At 42.5% G+C, this 12,802-nt stretch overlaps 1 protein-coding gene across 5 annotated transcripts in view; it reads left to right on the plus strand.

Annotated features, from left to right (window-relative positions):
• Positions 1-1,251: 1,251 nt before the first annotated feature.
• NCOA3 (nuclear receptor coactivator 3) overlaps positions 1,252-12,802 on the plus strand; it is a 123,660-nt gene continuing 112,109 nt past the window's right edge. For 4 of the 5 annotated variants that reach the window (XM_046678609.1, XM_046678614.1, XM_046678613.1 and 1 more), the window contains exon 1: positions 1,252-1,400. The gene's annotated coding sequence lies outside the window, so the exon portion shown is untranslated. The remainder of the gene's footprint in view (positions 1,401-12,802) is intronic. The other variant, XM_046678612.1, reaches the window with a different exon arrangement.

Consider the following 12,802-nt stretch of genomic DNA (forward strand, 5'->3'; position numbering starts at 1 on the left):
CCATGGTCCTCAGATTTCAACTCAGAATAAACTCTCCAAAATTTTCATTTATAGATTGGTTATGGATTATTTTTGTCGACACTAGTCAAATACAAGGCATGTAATACTAATTCAACATTATTATCTAATATATAGTCCATATTAAAATTTCCCTCCAAAATTCTGTTTGCATTAAAAAATAAAATCCTGGATCCAATCAAGGTTCACCTATTGCATTTGGTTTTCACCCCTTTCATACTTTGATCTTTTTAAGAGTCCAGGCTAGGTGTTTTGTAGCATGTCCTACATTCTGATTGTTTTTACAGTTATATTCAGGTCAGCTATTTTTTTTTTTATTTTTTGGCAAGAATGCTACAGGGGCCAGCCTGTGGCCAAGTGGTTAAGTTTGTCCGCTCAGCTTCAGTGGCTCAGGGTTTCACCAGTTCAGATCCTGAGCGGGGACATGGCACCGCTCATCAGACCATGCTGAGGCAGTGTCCCATGTGGCACAGCCAGAGACACTCACAACTAGAATATACAACTACATACTTGGGGGCTTTGGGGAGAAGAAGAAGAAAAAAAGAAGATTGGCAACAGATGTTAGCTCAGGAGCCAATCTTTAAACAATATAAAAATGATTAAAAAAAAGAATACTACAGAGGTGGCTTTATGTCTTCCCCATTGCATCACATCAGGAGACACATACTGTCAGCTCTGCCCATTATCGGTGATACTAAATTCCATCACTTGGTAAAGGTAGTGTCTGCCAGATCTCTCCACCGTGAGGCAAGCTGTTCCTCATTGTAAGAGGTAAGTACTCCGTGGGATATATTGTCAACATATTATTGCCTAACAACCTTTCACCCAGTGACTTCAGCATCTGTGGAACAGCCCCATCGCTTCTGACCTCGTGCCTCAGTTTGCACATCCGAACAATGAAGATCATAATGGTCCCTAAGGGATGCTTGTTTTCAGGAGCAGTGCTTGGCATACAATAAACGCTCCATAAATGTCAGATATTACTGGACGAAGACAAGTACGAAAAAAACAGGGCCAGGGCAAGGACTGCATTCCAGTCCTCGGGACCCCGCTGCAGCTCCCAGGCATTGAGTTAGCGAAAGCGGCCGCAGGGTCCACGCGGCCACGCCCTCGCGCCGCGGAGGCCGGACCGGCTGGGGGCACCCAGGACCCCGGCCGCGCAAGGCCCCCTGGGACCGGTAGTGCTGGGCGTGGCCGCAGGACTACAAATCCCGGCGGCCCCCGCGCCGCGGCTCCAGCGGCTGCCGCCTCAGCCCTCCACAGCGACGGCAGTGGCCGCGGCGGCTGGGTCGGCGGCGGCGGCAGCAGCGGCAGCAGCGGCTGCGGGCTGAGCGGCGAGTTTCCGATTTAAAGCGGAGCTGCGAGGAAAATGGCGGCGGGCGGTGAGTGGAGATAAAGGCGGCGCGGTGGCGGCGGGGGCGGGCGAGTCCCGGCTGCCTGAGCCGGCGGCGCGGAGGGGCGCGCCGAGCGAGGGGAGCGCGGGCGGACTCGGGGGCCGGGGCCGCGCCGCCAGCCCGCACCCGGGGCGGCCGCGCCGAGGGGGACCCGAGGAGCTTGGGGGGCCCGCTCTTGCCCGCGGTCCCTAAAGTTCTCAGTGCCCAGCCCTCGGGCTGCTTCGGGGGGCTCGCGGCGTCCTCCCGCCGCCCAGGCGCCGTCGCACTTAGAGGGGCGCACGGGGGCGCGGAGCCGGGACCCCCGCCGGCCGCGCGCGGAGCCGGGGCGGGTTTGGCGGCGGTTCCTGCCGCCCTCGGGCATCGCTGGCGTTTTAGCGCGTTATCTGCGGGATTTCCATTTTGGGCGCGGGGAGGTCTCTGCCGTGTTCGCGGTGGGAGGGCATCTCGCCGCCCCTGGTTTGCGGGCTGGGGGATGGCAAGCGGGAAGTTAGCGCGTTGCGTTGGGGTTCGGCCGCCTGGACGGTGACCGATGCCCCCCTCACCCCACCCCCGCCCCATCTCTCCGTCCGCGAGTCGACTCCGCGTGTAACGACTTAAAGCCCCTGTTTGTCTCGCGCACGCCTGAGAGAAACCACCCGCGAGTCGTGGGGAGGCGGAGCGGCTCCGAGGCTGTCGGAGGGCGCTCGGGGCGGAAAGGGACCCGAGGAGCAGGGGGAGAGGGCGAGAGCATCGTCCCTGAGTCTCCCCAGCAGCAGGAGTTCGGGATTCCCGAATGGAGTGACACGAAAGGGGTGAAATTCTCGGCAAGTCGAAACTTTGTCCCTCCCCCCCCCCCACCTCCGCCTCGCGAATGTGAAGACTTCCTTTTTGCAGTTTTCGAGCAGCGCTTCAAAGCCAACCTGTTTTTGTTATTAAGCCTGTACCGTCAAGAAACAGGAAGGCGAGTACCAGCTGTCTTGCTGCAGTGGTTTGAAATGGAGCTGGATGAGGTGGGTGAGAGGGGTGCTAGGACTCGGGGAGGTTGCTGCATCTGCTTGGTCTACGTGCCTGGTCTCCAATCCACCTAGCTGGTCCCTGGCTGCAAGAAAGCTTCAGTATTTGTGGCAGCAGGTTGTTTAGAGGATGATGGAAAAAAAAAAAAGTCTTTTGAATGTCGCATAAACTAAAATGTTAAATGGAAGTCTGTAAGTTCGTGAAATGTTTGTTCTTGAAGAAAATTTAAATGATTGCTTGTTTAGGGTAGATTATACCTGTGATACTCAACTGGGAAGGTACAAGAATATTGAAAAATGAGTCTCTCTCCTACTCTGAATCCTCCAGTTTCTTCTCCTACAAGGCAACTGGTTTCTAGAATAACCTTGGTCTTTGGAATAACTATTTTAAGATTTTTCACTTGAAGCGTATCCCTGTTGGATACCAAAAGTAGGGAAATAAAATGAACAGAGAAAAGGGAAAATGTGGTGGGAATACTGTGTGTGTGTGTTTTTTTTTTTTCTGTCTTAAATGTTGATAGCAACTAGAAAAGCTCTTCTGAGCTTGTTGCTTATGTTGCCTTATCTGCTAGCACCCTTAATGAAATGACAATCTGAAGCTTTAGGATGAAGAACATGCCCGGGTTCATTGTTTGTATGTAAGGTGAAGCCTCTGTTTGTAACATGTAAAATGATATTGAACACTATAGCTCCTGTCGCTGGAGGTTGCTTCAGGTTCTGCATTTAAATGAGCAGTATTCCAGAGTGCCTGTGATCCTAAATTATAGGGATATTTTATGTATGGATAGAAATGACTTAATTGTCCAATCAGCATTAAAAAAAAAAAAAAAGCTGTACGTCGGAAGCTGGCATATAGAACTACATTTTGGATGTGAGGATTGTAGACTAAGTGGGAATGTTTCTAGAGCAGTTATAGGAAGTGTTTCTACCAGAAAGTACTCCTTAACCACAGAGGCTTTCAAAGTACAAAACAACCCCAGCATGATTAACAGGATTTCTGTTTTTATAAGTTTTACAATAGTGGTTTTAAATTTACCAACACTAACAATTCATTAAAAAAATTCAATGATATTAGAGTCTAGGGTATTAGTGAATTATATTAAGTGATTTCACTCTGTTTTGAAAGTGAATATGCTGTGCGTTTTCCCCCGTATAAGAATGATTTCTGTAAATCGCCCCCTGTACCCTAAGCCAATAAGTTAGAATTCATTCAGTAAGGAGTGAGTATACTGTTGGATCCAGGACCCCCTTTCTAGGAGACATGTAAATAAAAAATAGTTCTCTACTTACTAAGGCCTTCATGACTGGTCTTTTGAAATAAACTTCCTTACTGTGTCAGGGACATATTAAAGATAAGCTTTTTGTTTTTTTTAAAATTCAGTCTTGTGCATTAGCAGTATGATTCTAGAACAGTTCCTTTTAACTTGAAGACTACTGTGTTTTTGAGAAGTCTTTTAAAAGAATAATTTAAAAATATTTTAGTTTGGACAATAGGGTAAGATAAACCAAACTACAATTGTCCTATCCCTAATTGTTAAAATAAATGGCTTTAGGGTTTCTTTTTGCATTTTTTTTGGACTATGTAATTTCAAGCGTTGACCATAGGATGTAGAAAACTTGGAAACTTTTACCTTGTTTCAAGTTTTGAATGAGTATAGCCTCCAGTGGCTGTTTGTCTACACAGCAAAGCCACTACAATTTAACACAGTTGTTACTCTTTTAATGCTGCCTATCAAGAGTTGTTAAGATGGAAGACGCAGTATAGTTTCTCCTAGGTTAAACCAGAAATTACCTGTCCCAGTTGGGTTTGAATTTACCATACTCTGTAGTGTAGAATATTCCTTTTTTGCGTTACTGAGTGGTTAAAGCTCTGAGAGCAGAAAATTAGGTATTGGAAATGTATGTTAACTTTTCTCTTTCCTCGTAGTTCAACAGATTAAAGAAATAGGTGACTGTATCTTAGCCTAGATCCTCAGGGAGAGCACTGAGATTGAGTGCTGCAGTAAAATGTAGGCGTTTTCTTCCATTTTATGAGTGCTTTTGGGGTGGGGGAGGGGATTCCAAAACGAAGGTTTCCCAGTTGAGGTGGAGGAGGGCTCTGTTGTGAGGGGGCTTATGCCCTCACTTTGTTAATGTTTGCCAGGGAAGTTCACTTGGCCCATTGGTTTTCTGACAGGGTTTCTGGGAGATTATTTTGGGTTAAGGATGCAGTTTATCTAAAGCCTAACCTTATTTTTAGCCCCCTAACAAATGATGGAATTGACGTGAATTTAATCGCCTTTGCCTTTCCTACCTTCTGGTGGTGAGTTGTTAAATGAACAGGAAAATGGCCGGAAGATACACAGTGGGAGTTGAAAGGAAGACCTGCAGTGTCTAGAAGGCCAATTTATCCATTCTTCTTAGACCTGCATGCTGCCAGTTGCCCACTTTGTCAGCGTTAACTCAGTTTGGTCGGTTCTGCCGGCCTCCGTCGGTTTACATGGGGGCAGTAGTAAAGGTTTATTTAACTAACTGTGTAGTAAACTTCGTGGCCTAGAGGCAGAGGGAGGAAGTGTGACCTAACTGGCAGACAAGGCTTTACCTATTTCAAAGAGTGTTCTAAGAGCAAGCGGACTAGGCTTCCGTTTGTCCTTTTTCCTATTTGTCATTAGGAACTTCGGTGTCTTCTTTTTTATTTTCTGTTAATACTTTTTTATTGTTATGTTTTGGGAAAGTGTGACATTTCTTTTTGGTTTGATGTTCACCTATGAAGCTATTCTTCTGAAATGTTTAATTTCCTTGGTTAGAGGCTGTGAGTGAGGGTTATGAAGCTTCTTTTTTGGAAACTAGGCTCACTACGTTACTAAATGGAACTCTTCCTCATCCACACAATGATGAGAAGGGAATATTGGCCTGGGTGTTACAGAGTTATGGATAATCTGCTGCTCTCTGGGGCTTTGCTTTTGGTAGCTACGGCAGCTGAGTAAGAGTGGTAGATGGCTAGATGGGAAAGGACTGCAGAAGTCAGCATAATCCTCAATTAGGAGAAACCTCATGGTTAATTGAATGTTGAGTGGACAGGTTAAATCCCGTTATAACTAACTCCAGGGAACTAGCTACATTATTTTGTTGCACTGGGATGGAGCTTTATTGAATATTGTTTGAAATAAATTAGTCTTTTTGGTTTTGTTAGAAGTGTGCGGAGAAGTTTTATTTATTGTAACAATTTGACAAGTTGTTACTCATGAACCAAGTGTTTCACCTTCATTTTTAAAGCTTTTGCCTGTAAAAAGGAAAGAACCGGTGGTGAGCTGGACAGATAATTTATTCCCCTTCCCTTCACCCACCATGTCTCCGTCTAGAGTAGTTCCATTGGTTTATCTCAACAACCAGATAAGTTTATTAGTAAGTACCACTGCCATCATCAAAGTGTGGTCAGAGGAAATGGGAAATCCCCCAGTTTTCCAGGTGACTGCTGCTGGTAATTTTTTCTGCCCCCGACAAATTTTTAAAATAACTGAATATACTTCATTTTAGTGTGAATTTTTCTTTGTCAGTAATAATTAAGATAACCCTTTACTGTTCAGCCTAATGTAGTTTGAGACTTTTAGGTCTCTATATGGTATTGTTAGAAAAGTGATGGTACTATTGTAGTCTTTAAGATAATTTCATACAAATGTGGAATTTTTCAGAAACAGGATTAATATACATATGAGAAAAATACTATTCTTATTCTTGGCTGGAAATATACTTTTTTCTTTCTGTTCCGTACTTTTAGATTGACGTTTACTAAACTTCCGGCATTTACATCCCACCTTCTTATCTAAGGCTAGCATTTTTAGTTAGAGTAAGCATTTTTGCTTAGAGAGTTTTGATTGGCTACAGCAAGAGATTTTTGAAGTCATTCTTTTAAATAGATGTGCCATGAAGGAGGGAAAATCTGAAAGAAAGAATTTCACAGCAGCCCAAGCAGTGTTTTGAAAGTTCTCAAGTCTTAAGAATAATGACTGACTAGTAGGCAGGACGCCTGCAGTTGTATTGTGGTATTGTTCCTCCGTCTTACACGTTTGAGAACTTGAGTACAAAAGAGGAGAAGGCATGGGGAGGGGAAGAATGGGTTTTAACAACAAAAAAAGTGGGGGGGGGAGACTTTTTAGAGTAAACATTCTTTGCTCTTCTGTTTAAGTGAAATCTAAAACCAAATTATTTTACTTTGAGAGGAAATGTTTGTTTATCATAATATAAGTGTCCTAAACTGACATTTTTATAAATGAGAGTTAATTGTTATTGGTGGAAAGAGCAGCATGATCATATGCTCAGCTTTAAAATTACTTTAATCAAAAGAAATCTATACCTGAAAACCTTTAAACATTTCCCCCCTTTGTTACCTGATCGATATCATTTGTTAGCTTGTTACTTTGAAAAGAATACTTACCAGTGAAGGATTGAGAATAATTTGCGAGTTTGCGCTATAAGCTGTGCAAACAGTCCCTCTAGGTCTGTTTTTTAAATGTGTAAAACAAAGGGGTGGAGTATATGTGTTCCAGAGTTCCTTATATTAGAAAATTCCATAAGCTTAAAGCATCATATGTGTAGAATGACCTTTTATTTAAATTTTATTGGTCAGACATTAGATGGATTAACCTCTTTATGCCAGACAATGGTGTGAAGATGCAGGTTTCTGTGCTGACTCATGAGTTTGGGGACAGGATGACTTTGAGCTCCTGACTTCACCATAGTTAAATGCTTCAAGCGGCAAGACATGTGAGGGAAAGGGAGCTGGAGATCGAAACATTTTCAGTCCCCTCCTTCTGGTGTAAGAAAATGAAGTCATATTTTCTTTACTCCCAGTAAAGCTGTCATCAGTGAAATGGATTATTGAATTTAAGTCACACTGTAGAGTAGCTATATCAGCTTGATTTTGTTTCCAGATTGAAATTTGGCAACTTTATTTGAAAATGTTTTAAGAATTACCCAATATTCTCTTCAGCAAACTGTGGCTTTAGTCTACACATCCTCTGCTCCATCCCAGCTCATCTCTTTCCTCTTTTACCTGCCTAGTCGTGGTTGTGTTTTATGACAGTACTGTCGTCCCCGCCAAGGTAGTTGGGTTCATTGGTGTTACAACCTAAGTATTTGGCTGCATTTAGGAAAATCTGACTTCACCAATGAGAAAAATAACTCCACGCATATGTTCCATCCATTGGAGGGCCACTGCTGTCTTATTCATATAATAAGACAGGACTATTACTATATTAAGTTCTAAAAATAATTTCATCAGGAATCTCACATGTGGCTTTTTAAACTGACTTCATACCACCGTTCTCTTAGCCATGAGGCCTTAAGTTTCAGCCATCTTTAATTTGTTACTCCTTATCTGCTGCTCACCTCCCCATACACACACATACGTAATCAGTGTTTATTAAGCTTATGCTATTTAAGGCACTGTGAGAGTTAAAAGGTTTTGACCTCCAAGTGCACACAATCAATCAGGTACATCACTTCAGTACAAGGCAGTCTGTTTTGCCTGTAAAGATTGCGGAGGAATTCAGAGGAGGAAAGGGGACTACCTCTGACCAGGTGATCAGGATGCAGGACTTTAAAGAGTGAGTAAGAGTTTAATACGGAGAGAGCACAGTTCCCATTGGTGGGAAATCAGTAGCTAGAGTGCAGAGGTAAGACATTTTAAGCCTTGATCATTTAAAAATTCAGTGAATGTTAAGTGAGTGATGGTATTGAATAAACGGGTTTTGTTTTTGCAAAATCCTATTGATACATTTTTCTTAAATATACTTACATTCCAATTTGTAAAACTCTCGTTCAGGCCATTTATTTCTAAATTATTGTAGTAGCTTTCAGATTAGTCTCTGCTCTTTCCTTAGTCCCCTCTCTAGTTCTGTCAGTTTAATTTTATTAAACACCATTTTGATCACATTTTTTGCTTAAAGATCTGCAGAGTACAATCCAAATTCCTTACCCTAATATTCAGTTCTTAGCTGTCTTTTTTACCAGTCTTTCCCACTTTTGTCTCCCCTTGTTTCAGTCATGCTGATTTTTTCTGCCTCTTCTTCCTTGCTATCTAGTCTAGTCATTAATGTCCAGCTCAGATTCTGTCTCATTTAAGTAAGTTTCCCAGACCACCTCAACTGAAACTGTAATTCTTATTTCCTTATATGAACCTTAGTTATCTCTTCACATGCATTGGAATCAGTATTTATTGATTGGTAGGGCAGATTTCATCCAATTGTGTATTCTTTGAGGTAGAGACCCTTCCTTTTAGAAGCTTTTAAAATCGTCTATTTTTTCAATTATATTCATTTTAGGTCCCCTAAAATGCTTGGTGTTTTGATAGGAAAGTTTCTGGAGTTCAGCTCTCAAGTCATTTTTTTTTCTACTTGGAAATTGAGATAAAATTAGAGTCCTAAGGATTTGCTTGGGGCCTGTGTCTCCCTCAGAGTTGTCCCAAATAAATCATGTCTGGGCCTTAGGATGCTTTCATATTTCCCAGGTGATATAGGGCTGGACATCCTGTAAGTTGTTCAGATGATTTTATTTATACCACTGTTCTTCAAAGAATTGTGCTAAGCATTGGGCATTAATATCTCTTTGTGATCTAGGAGCTTATACTCTAGTTGAGAAATGAGTATAATTGAAAAGACAGTTACAGCAACATAAATAAGTTGTTCAGAGGAAGAAAAGGTCGCTTTCACCTGGGATTGTTGGGAACTTCATGGAGGAGATGGAATAGATCTAAAGGGAATTAATTGCTTCTTCTCAGCTCTCAGATCTTTTATTCTGTAGTGCTTAGAGTAAAGAAAAAAAAGGTTTTTTAAATCGAAAAGAAGGCGTAAATATGGTAGAGGCAAAGCATTACAAAAAGATACGCTGTGAAAAAGTAATGCTCCTGGTACCCCCAGGTCTTTGTAATTACTCCCCCACAAAGGCTACTACTGTTAGAGGATATTCTATACAGATAATTATGCGTGTCTCTTCAGTTTCTTTTTTTCTATTCTCTCCTCTTCCTTCTTTATTTTTAATGAACAATTGAGAAGACAGTGGGTTGCCACTATTTTTAACAAAAGAACTTAGCCTTCTATACCTCATTTTTTTTTAAAAGATTTTATTTTTTTCCTTTTTCTCCCCAAAGCCCACCGGTACGTAGTTGTATATTTTTAGTTGTGGGTCCTTCTAGTTGTGGCATGTGGGATGCCACCTCAGCGTGGCCTGATGAGCAGTGCCGTGTCCGCGCCCAGGATCCGAACCAGTGAAGCCCTGGGCTGCCGCAGCGGAGTGCACAAACTTAACCACTCGGCCATGGGGCTGGCCCCCATATACCTCATATTTTTTAAGAGGCTATATAATATTCCCTTGTACGAATGGATTTGATGTAACTTATTTTAGCCAGTTCCTCATTGCTTTTTCCAATATTTGGCCATTTTGAGTGATATTGCAGTGAACTGTACGTAGTTCTCTGTGCTGTCATGGGTATATCTTAGTACAAAAATCTTTTTTTTTTTTTTTTTAAATAAAAGATTGGCACCTGAGCTAACAATTGTTGCCAATCTTTTTTTTTTTCTGCTTTTTCTCCCCAGATCCCCCCAGTACATAGTTGTATGTTTTAGTTGTGGGTCCTTCTAGTGTGGCACGTGCGACGCCACCTCACCGTGGCCTGACGAGTGGTGCTATGTCCGTGCCCAGGATCCCAACCGGCGAAACTCTGGGCCGCCGAAGCGGAGCTCACGAACTTAACCACTCAGCCATGGGGCCGGCCCCTTAGTACAAAAATCTTGGAAGTGAAATTTCTGAATCAAAGGAAATGTGCATTTAAAGCTTTAATGCCTGTTTACCGGTTGCCTCCAAATAGGTTATACTAAGCTTATGCTCTCACCTGTTCAGGAGAATGCCTGTTTCTTTGTTTTCTTTCAAAAACTTACCCCTTCATGTTGCTTGACTGCTTGAAGGCATGGAATCTTCTGTTGTTTACCATATGAGTTTGAAACTAAACTCCTTCTCGTAGAGTTCCCCAAACCTTTCATAATCTGGCCCTAATCCATATTTCCACCATCATTGCTGAATTCCATCTGTATATCTTTTTTTTTTTTTAAAGATTGGCATCATGGGCTGGCCCCATGGCCAAGTGGTTAAGTTCGCGCGCTCTGCTTCGGCGGCCCAGGGTTTCGCCGGTTCGAATCCTGGGCATGAACATGGCACCGCTCAGCAAGCCATGCTGAGGTGGCATCCCACATACCACAACTAGAAGGACCCACAACTAAAAATACACACTATGTATGGGGGGCTTTGGGAGAAACTGGAAAAATAAAATATTAAAAAAAAAAAAAGATTTACACCTGAGCTAACAACTGTTGCCAATCTTCTTTTTTTTCATTGCTTTTTTCCTCCCCAAATCCCCCTAATACATAATTGTATATTTTAGTTGTGGGTCCTTCTGGTTGTGGCATGTGGGATGCCACTTCAACATGGCTTGTCCACGCGCAGGAACCGAATGGGTGAAATCCTGGGCTGCCACACCGGAGCACGCGACCTTCCCCACTTGTCCACAGGGCTGGCCCCCATCTGTGTATCTTATACTGTAGTTGCAGTTAAGTCTCCTTTGCTCTCACCCCGATAAAGTTCTCTTCCCTGTGTTTTGATTCGTATTCTTAGATATAAAAGATAAAAGTTACCACTTATGGAATGCCTTTGTGCCTGGACTCTGTTGTGTGCTTACTATGCATTATCTCATGTAATAGTCTTGAGTTTTTCACTGTAGAGCCCTTTTTTTCTTCAGATGAAGTTTTATACCAAACCTTATTCAAAATAGAAAAGATGATTCTATTAAAGTGTATTTTCTAAGTTGAAACTTGAACTGTTTACTGGTTACAAAGGCAGTGAAAATGAGACTATTGTGACAAATATAAAATTTGAAATTGGATTGTGAAGAACTATTATGAACTTAAATCCATCCCTGCCACTAGTTTATTTCTTTTCTTTTCTTTTTTTTAGAGGAAGATTAGCCCTGAGCTAACTGCTGCCAATCCTCCTCTTTTTTGCTGAGGAAGACTGGCCCTGAGCTAACATCCATGCCCATCTTCCTCTACTTTATATGTGGGACGCCTACCACAGCATGGCTTGCCAGGTGGTGCCATGTCTGCACCTGGGATCCGAACTGGTGAACCCCGGGCTGCCAAAGTGGAACGTGTGCACTTAACTGCTGCGCCACCGGGCCAGCCCCTAGTTTATTTCTATATTAAGAAAATCTCGACTCATACAGGGATATAATTGCAAATGGTCTCAGTTCAAAAATATTTTTTGAGGGGGCCGGCCCCATAGCTAAGTGGTTAAGTTCGCGTGCTCCGCTTCGGTGGCCCATGGTTTCGCTGGTTCGGATCCTGGGTGTGGACATGGCATCACTCATCAGGCCATGCTGAGGCGGCGTCCCACATGCCACAACTAGAAGGACCTATGGCTACAGTATACAACTACGTACTGGGGGGCTTTGGGAAGAAGAAGAAGAAAAGAAAAAAAATGCACACAAAAAAATATTTTTTGAAATATATAACAGGTGCACGTGAGACAAATTCAAAAGGTACCAAAGGGTATGGAGTGGAAAGTAAAGCCACTTTCCTCAGCTGTTTCCCAGCCATCTCTCTATACCCTGCCCAGAGGTAATCATTGTTACTCTAGTCTAGGCATATAAATGCTTATGCTTAAAAAGCTTTAAAGTTTAATGAATTTCTTCCACATTTTGGGTAAACTTTATGTTGAAGTGTAACATACATTCAGAAAAATGCACAATTACAGTCTTATAAATTTGCGTAAAATGAACACACCTCTGTAACTGGCACTCAGGAGCCCTGCTTTGGATTCTGTATACTTTTTAAATGATCTTGGAGAGGTTTCATATCGATACTTACAACTACTACATTGTTTCTAGTGGTTACACAGTGTTCCACTGCATGGATATATCATAGTTTATCCAGTTTCATATTACTACAAACAAAGTTGTAAGTGTATCCTCATACATATTTCTTAATTCTCATATTTTGTTATAAAGGGTATAAAAATTTCTGGAGGTAGAATGCTGGGTTAAAGAGTATGGGTTTAGGGGCCAGCAGTGGTGTAGTGGTTAAATTCACGTGCTCCACTTTGGCGACATGTGGTTCGCAAGTTCAGATCCTGGGTGTGGACCTATGCTCTGGTGGCATTCCACATACAAAATGTACAAAATGGAGGAAGATTGGCGTAGATGTTAGCTCAGTGATGGTCTTCCCCAAGCCGAAAGAGGAAGATTGGCAGCAGATGGTAACTCAGGGCCAATCTTACCAAAAAAAGTATGGATTTAAAATTTTTATAGATATCACGTCTTGCTCCCTGTAGAGGTTGTATCAATTTACCAACGTGCCTTCAGTGTATGGAAAT

This window comes from Equus quagga, chromosome 12 (genome assembly GCF_021613505.1).
Source record: "Equus quagga isolate Etosha38 chromosome 12, UCLA_HA_Equagga_1.0, whole genome shotgun sequence".
NCBI lineage: Eukaryota > Metazoa > Chordata > Mammalia > Perissodactyla > Equidae > Equus > Equus quagga.